Source organism: Pteropus alecto, unplaced genomic scaffold (assembly GCF_000325575.1).
Source record: "Pteropus alecto unplaced genomic scaffold, ASM32557v1 scaffold75, whole genome shotgun sequence".
In the NCBI taxonomy this organism is placed as follows: domain Eukaryota; kingdom Metazoa; phylum Chordata; class Mammalia; order Chiroptera; family Pteropodidae; genus Pteropus; species Pteropus alecto.
The window spans coordinates 5,277,798-5,286,464 of record NW_006440638.1 but is presented as its reverse complement, the minus strand read 5'-3'; positions in this window follow the sequence as shown (position 1 = coordinate 5,286,464).

Here is an 8,667-nt window from a genome sequence, read left to right as displayed (position 1 = left end):
GGCAGAGAGGGGTCTATGCGATAGACCTGTGTATTTTGTATAACCTTATTTACTAATTGTAAAGCCCGTTTAGCAGCAGGAGTTAATTCTCTTGGAGAAGAGGGATCAGAATCTCCTCTCAAAATATCAATAAAGGCTACACTTGTCCTGTGGTAATTTTTAATTATGGCTTAAGCCAATTAATATCCCCAAGTAATTTTTGAAAATCATTAAGCGTCTTTAATGAGTCAAATCGAATTTGAACCTTTTGTGGTTTAACTGTTTGCTGTAAAATTACAGTTCTTAAATATGAAAAAGGTGCAGACCTCTGAACTTTCTCTGGTGCAATGCAAAGAACATAATTTTGTAAAGATATCTGTAACTCAGCATATGCCTGCAGCAATATTCTTTCCTCTGCATGTGCAAGCAAAATGTCATCCATATAATGGATGATATAGGAATCTGAAAACTTTTTTCTAACTGGCAATACTGCCTGAGCAACAAAATTTTGACAGCGTAGGACTATTAGCTATACCTTGCAGAAGAATCTTCCATTGATACCTCTTCATAGGTTCCTTCAAATTAAGAGAAGGGAGGCTAAAGGCAAAATGTTTCTTATCTTCTGGATCTAAAGGTATAGTAAAGAAACAGTCCTTTAAATCTATAATAATAAGATGAAAATTCCAAGGAATCATAGTAGGAGTAGGGAGGCCAAGTTGAGTGGCACCCATAATTTCCATAGTTAAATTAACTGCCCTTAAATCCTGCAGTAACTGCCATTGGCCTGATTTCTTTTTAATTATAAAAATTGGAGTATTTCAAGAACTAATAGAAGGCTCAGTATGACCTGCCTTAAGCTGTTCATTAACCAGCTGCTGAGCTGCAGACTACTTCGCCTGAGTTAGAGGCCATTGGTCTACCCAAATGGGATCATCAGACTTTCAAGAAATTGTTCAGCAGTAACTTTACCGTGGGTAGCAGGAGCTACTGTGCTGACTGGAAAATTACTGCTTGGCTATCGCCCATGGGAACATAGGCTGTCACCCATGGGAGCATAACGCTGTAACAATAAGCTTTCCACTTCTGTACCCCCCGCTTGCACAACCGACCTGTGGGTTGACAGTTAGCAAAAAGAAGAAAAATAGACTTGTGTGTTCAAACAAGATGAAGAATGGGGTTTAGGGCTTAAAAACCCTGTACCTCTACATTTCGGGGCTGCTTGATTTGGGGTCTGCGTACCCCTGGCAGACCCAGCTGGCTGAATAAAGAGTGTATTTCCTATAACTCACTGATTTCTGGTGGTCCGTGTGTCTATTGGGGGCTGGCAGCTACAACTCTACCAAGGCCCCAATTACAAATTTTGATATCCTAACCCAGTGCGATCATTTTTAGGTCGGCCTTGTATTGGCTGCATAAGGCCCTGCTGATCCTTCCCTAAACCACCAAGAGGGATGTATCCTTGTTTAAACATCATATTGGAAATCTGAGCATTTGGACTAAAAATCGTAACTTTTAGTTGTGATAAAATATCTTTCCTCCACAAATTGACAGGCAAATTAGGAAGAACATAAGGACGGAAAGAGCCTTGCTGACCATCAAGATCCATCCATTGTAATATTTTTGAGCTTTGCAGAGATCCCTAAGCCTGTCCTATGCCTTGCAGCTCAGTTAAAGCCCGGGCTGTAGGCCAATTGGAGGGCCAATGCTTATCACCAATTACCAACACATCAGCTCCAGTGTCCAAAAGACCAGAAAACATTTTTCCCTCTATCAATAAAGTCATTGCAGGTCTCTCTTATTTTATTTGTTGAACCCAATAAATATCCGAAGATCCAAATCCTGATTCTCCTCTTTCTTTAGAAGTCAGCACCTTCCCTGTCTTTACTAAGAAATAAGCATTAATTGAGCAATTCTATCAGTAGGCAATATTTGAACAATGGCTCTAGTTTGAGCTATCACCTTAACCTCTCCTGCATAATCATCATCTATGGCTTCTGGCAATACTTGAAATCCTTCTACCTAAAATACCTACTGCTCCTGGAGGAATAGGACCCTACACTCCTGTAAGGATGGCTTGGGGCCCTATTTCAGAAGTTAATACGGGTCGGGTGGTGGGACTGAGGTCCAGTCCTGCGCTTCCTGGCGTAGCGCGGCAGAATTGTTGGACGGTGGGTTTATGTAGCCCCCTGGAGACAGGAATGCAGATTCAAGCCCTCTCTGCGGCAGCCGCTCCACACTGGGGGGAAAGACCACCGATGGCTTGGTAGTAAGAGCCCCCATTATTGACGGGGCCAGGGCCAGCCCCATTGCTCGTTTCCCTGCAGCAAATTGCCCCAGGCATCAAGACGTGATTTACATTCATTAGCCCAATGCTTTTCTAGCTGGCATCTAGGGCAAATTCCAGGTGTCCTGGATTTGCTCATCTCATTACCCCGAGGGGTGTGGTGGCCTCTCTGCCCTTCAGCTAAGCTTCTGGTAGGACATTTCCTGGCAAAGTGTTAAACTCCGCCAAGCGAAAACAAGTTCCTCCACCTTTTCCTCTTTTGCCCTGCAGTCTCTTTAAATTGCCCAAGGATTGAGTTAATGCAACAGCTAATGTAGCTCTCTGTATATCAACACATATTCTAATAAAATCAGATAGCGTACCCGTCTTCCTATAGGATCTAAGTGCTGTTTGGCAGGGTTTATTGACATTCTCATAAACAAGCTGTTTTACTGTTATTCCTCCTGCCTCAGCATCAGACACTGTTCTAGATACTGCCTGTAAAAGACCGGAAACAAAGTCCTGGTATAACTCGTCCGGCCCCTCCAACGCGCTGCGGGGTTCCTCAGACTTGGCTCCTAATGTAGGCAAACTGCGCCAAGTTTTCATAGCTAACATGTTAATTTGCTGATATGCCTGCGACTGAAATATCATTTGTTGCATCAAATCTATATACTGTCCCACTCCAGTTAACATTTCTGCTGTAATAGGAATAGCATTAGCTGCATTACGCCTGGCTTGCTGTTCACTGAGATTATGCCATTCATTTTTCCATAATAGATAATCTCCCCCCATAAGCAACCCGGAGCAATAGTTTTCCAGTCACAGAGAGGCAGAACTTCATACTGCAGTCCTTCAAGCAATGCCAAAGTAAAAGAAGCAGTAGGACCATAGGTTGCGCAGGCCTGTTTTAATTTCTTCAGTGTCTTAAATGGAACAGCAGAACGCTCCCAGACAATCTGCCCCTGATCATTAAGTCTTTCAGTTACGGGGAAAACATGGAAACCTCCCGTATCTTCTCTTCTTTCTCTAGCTTCCTGGATTCCTTTTAGCACTTGGGAATACAGCATTCCGTTCTTAGATCCTAAATTAAGTGGTTGAGGTAAATTAGCAGGAGGTGCCCCGCTTGAAAGTTTAGCTGGTGCGGCAACTAATCCTGTTGCAATGTTCTCCCTCTCACTTTTGAACTCTTTCTCATCTGAATATTCTGGATAATGGTATCTCCTGGCCTCTCTTTCTAGTTCTTGGTCATACTCCGCAAGAAAGAGCTCCTTCAAACTAGGAGCAGTAGGCTCCGTCCCTGTCTTCCTCAACAATTCAAACCCATCTACTGTACTGCAGTCCTTAAACCATAGCTGTCCCATGTTTTACTCCCGAATGTACTAGTCTAATTTTCTTACTTTTTCTGGTGCACCTTTTCCAGACTCACAAACTAGCTTCTTAACTCTCCAGCTCTGCCCTGTGCGTACACCCACTCTAGGGAGTCTCCTCATCTTACCTGTTTTGAGTTTTCCCCTACTCAGGTCCCTGTCCCCTAGCCACCTGCTGGAGTCCAGCAAATGGTAAATCCTGCCACGTCCAGCATGGCCCTGGAAAATAATCCCGAGTGGGAACGGTGGGAAATTGAGAAAATAAAGAAGACAGAAAGCTGGGATCGGGAGGCCAAATATCCACTGATGATAGAATAGAGAGCAATTTTATTTTTGCAAGTTGCTTTTATACAAGAGCATACATTTGCTGGCTAAAATGAGATTATCCCCACCCAACCTCCACATCCTACTATAATCATTTACATTTCCATAGGGTAACCCTCACCCTACACAGCCTGCTAAAATCATTTGCATTTCAACACCCGTATTGTTTTCCAATCATTTCCTACTTTTCATTCTTAGGAGGATTTGTGGAGGTGAGGCAACCCTTGGTTGGCCTCACAGATTACAAGGACTTTGTCAGTTTACAACTAGCTCTCCACAGTGATAGACAACAGTCTACTTTCATTCTTTTGCAGGTGGCTTTCCAGTTTTCCCAGTACCATTTATTAAAGAGATTTTCCTTTCTCCACTGTATGTTTTTGGCTTCTTTTGTCAAAAATTATTTGCCCATATAAACGTGGGTTTATTTCTGTACTCTCAGTTCTGTTCCATTGGTCTGTGTTTCTGTTTCTCTGCCAATAAAATGCATTTTGATTATGGTCGCTTTCTAGTATAATTTGAAGTTGGGCAGAGTGATGCCTCTGGCATCATTCTTTTTTCTCAGGATGGCTTTGGCAATTCAGGGTCTTTTGTGCTTCTATACAAATCTGCTGATTTTTTGTTCTATTTTTTTAAAAAATGCCCATGGGATTTTGATGCGGATTGAATTAAATCTGTAGAATGCTTTAGGTAATAAGGTCATTTTAACTATGTTGATTCTCCCAATCCAAAAACACGGAATATCTTTCCATTTCTTTGTATCTTTTTTTGATTTTTTTAAATAGGGTCTTGTAGTTTTTATTACATAGGTCCTTCGCTTGTTTCATTAAATGTATTCCTAGGTATTTTATTCTTTTTGTTGCAATTGCGAAAGGAATTATTTTTTCCATTTCTTTTTCTGACACTTCATTATTAGAGTATAGGAATGCTATGGATTTTTTAACATTGATTTTGTATCCAGAGACTTTACTGTATTTGCTTATTGATTCTAGTAGTGTTCTTGTGGAGACTTTAGGGTTTTCTATATAAAGAATCATGTCATCAGCAAATAGTGACAGTTCGATTTCTTCATTTCCTATTTGGGTGCCTTTTATATCTTTCTCTTGTCTGATTGCACTCGCTAGGACCTCCAGTGTTATATCGAATAACAGTTGCTATAGCGGACAGCCTTACCATGTTCCTGAGATTAAAGAGGTTTTTAGTTTTTCACCATTAAGTATAATGTTGGCTGAGGGTTTGTCATAGATGACCTTTATTATGTTAAGGTACTTTTCATCTATACTGATTTTGTTAAGTGTTTTAATCATAAATGGATGCTGTATCGTGTTTAAGGCTTTTTCTGCTTCTATTGATATGATCATGTGATCTTATTTTTTAATTTATTTATGTGGTGTATCACATTAATCAATGTGCATGTGTTGAACCATCCCTGTGCCCTTGGGATGAAGCCCACTTGGTCATGGTGTATAATCTTTTTAATATGGTGCTGTATTTGGTTTGCTAGTATCTTATTTAGGATTTTTGTATTAGTGTTCATGACAGATATTTGTCTACAGTTTTCTTTTTTGTGTGTTATCTTTACTAGGTTTTGGCATCAGGGTAATATTGACCTCATAAAATGAATTAGGAAGTATTGCCTCCTCTTTGATTTTTTTGAAAGAGTTTAAGGAAAATAGATATTAAATCTTCTTTGAATGTTTGTTAGAATTCATTGGTGAGGCCATCTGACATTTACTTTTTGGTAGTTTTCTGATGATTGTTTCAATTTCCATAATGCTGATTGGTTTTTTAGATGTTCCAGTTCTTATTCATTCTAGGAAGATTGTATTTTTGTAAGTACTTGTCCATTTCTTCTAGTTTATTAAATTTGGTGTTACATACTTTTTCATAGTATTCTTGTTTGATCCTTTGTATTTCTGTGGTGTGTGTCTTAATTTGCCCTCTTTCATCCCTGATTTTGTTTACTTGTATCCTTTTTGTCTCAATTTGTCCTTATGTTACTATCTTGCTATAGCAAATCTCTTATTTAAGCTTATAATGTCCTGTTCTTAGTAAGGGTTGCACTCCTTTGCTTCTATCTGCCTTCTATTCATCCTACTCATAGTTATGTATTTTTTTGTCATTTTGTTTTAGATGAGCTGACCCCTTTTAGTATTTCCTATAGCGTAGGCGTTATAGTGGAGAATTCCCTCAATTTTTGTATGTCTGGAAAGGTCTCTATTTCTCCTTCATATCTAAAGGACAGCTTTGCTGGATACATTATTCTTGGCTGGTAGTTCCTTTCATTTAATAGTTTGAATATTTGATTCCACTTTTTTCTGGCTTGTAAAGTTTATGTTGAGAAGTCCAATGATAATCTAGTGGGTTTTCTTTCATAGGTTACCATCTTCTTTTCCCTGGCTGCCTTGAGAGTTGTTTTTGTCGTTGATTTTTGATCATTTTAATACAATGTGTCTTGGAGAAGGCCTTTTTGGGTTGAAAATATTGGGCATTCTGTTGACTTCTTGAATTCCAAATTCCAGCTTATTCCATAGATTTGGGAGATTCTTGTCAACTATTTTTCTGAAAATGCTTTCTAATCCCTGCTCCTTTTCCTCCTCTTCAAGAATTGCCATTATTCTTATATTTCCTCTCCTGATAGTATCAGCTTGTTCTTGTATTTCTCTTTCATTCTTTTTCATTCTTCGATTTCTCTCTTCTTCCTTCTAATTTATTTCTACATTTCTGTCTATAGTATCACTGATCTTTTCTTCTATTTGTTTAACTCTATTTTCCAAGCTTTCTATTTCATTTTTCAACTCTTGCAATGTGTTCTTTATCTCCAGGCAATCTATTGTTCTTTTTGAGGTTTTCAATATTCTTGCTAACGAACTTATTCTGCTTATCTAGTTGTTTTTTCAATTCTTGAAATTGTTGATATGACTCATTTCAAAAGTCACTGAGTTTTTTCAGAAGTACCATCCTGAATTCTCTGTCAATTAGGTCAATTCTATGTCTTTAAGCTTATTTTCTGGAGATTTTTCTCTTTTTTTCTGAGATGCCTTGTCACCTTGGTTGTTCATGGTGTTTAATGGACTATTTCTCTGCCTGGGCATTAATGGAAGTGTATTTCTTCTATTTTTCCAGAAAGATGATTTATTATATAAAGGTCTCTCTTGCCTTTTGTAAAGAAGGCGTTTTTCTTTTGGTTTCCAGTAGGTGGCGTCTAAGCCTCTTGGATCCCTGCTTTATATAAAGTCTCAATAATGCCTTCTTTTTCTTTTAGACATTCCAATATGCTTGCTACCCTCAGACTCAATCCCCGTCAGTGTTAGCAACAGTTTTGGTAGCATTTGCTCAGATTCCCCCAGGGCTCCACAGTGTTCCGTCTTGGAGGATATGGGGGAGGAACCTTCTGGGTTGGGGGATTGGGGTTGCGACTCAGCCTTGCATTTTGCAACCATGACTGGTAATAATCAACGTTGCTTCTCTGCCGTCCCCACTTCTCTGCTTTCTGCCCTGACCTCTGGGTACTGCCACTGCGTGGAGCTCACAGCTCTCTCAGGGAAGGTTTTTCAGGGAACCCGCCACACCTTCTCCCTTCCCCCTCCTCCTGTAGGGAGCCCACACTGTGAGAGGCAGCTTCTTTCTTTCTCCCAGTTTACTGCTTGACTCCTCATTTTCTGACCTGTGATAGCTCTTATGCACAGATCCCACACTCAGATGTGCTGGTGTGCAGGTTGGGTGTTTTGGGTGGGTTTTTTTTGGTTGAGTTTTAGATGTTCAGCATATTGTTGTTTCAAGGAGAGAGATCTGGAGACAACTCTCACTCCACCATGTTCTGACATCCTCAGGTTCTCTTAGAATTTTAAAGAAAATATTGAGAGAAGGAAAGTAGAGAAAATAGGGTATGAGAGGTGATGGGTGCATAAAGAGAGCAGAAATAAAAAAGGTGATTTTGAACACCCTATTAGGAGAGGAACACAGGTTTATCTTGGTCATCAAAAAGAAAAGTACATTTGCTATTAGCATTGAACTCACTGAAACACAAGGCTCTGTGGTCCAGAGGAAAAATAACCTAGGTGGTAGTTTTTTGTTTTGTTTTGTTTTAATTTTCCAACAAGGTAGTGTGGATACAGGGTACGTGATAACTGAAGCATGTCTCCTAAATCTATATATTCTGTTTCACAGTTCATGAGGACTTTTTTTTAAAATAAAATAGTCCAATTTTTTTATGAAGTTATAAACAATTTGTGAGAGAATCATCAAAATATTATTTAGTGAAGAATAAATAAACTCTAATTATATTAGGAGATAATTCTCTTATCTCAAGGTCTCTCTATATCCCAATTCACTGAACCAATTCTATGGTTATTTAAGACCTCAACTCTTCTCCAAAGAGAATTCTGAATTTTCACAAACTCTAATTCGAAATAGGTCTTTCCATAGCACACCATACTGAGAGCCTTTGCTGTCATTTGGAGCTACAGAAGATTTGTATCTATTATCATGATGCCAATGTTAAGTCCTGAAAAAGAAAAGCACTTTTCCAAATCTCAAACCTTAAATATTTTTATAGGCACAACAGGTGGTAAAGTTTAACTCGAATTATTCATGAGAGGCTGGCCTCCCAAGGAGAAATTAGCGTTGCAGAACTCCTAGTAGAGTGATGCAAGGGAATCAGGACTGGCCCATATGATAAAACAACTGTAAATGCAAGGCTTGGACCCACATACCCTGTCATGCCAGGGGAAT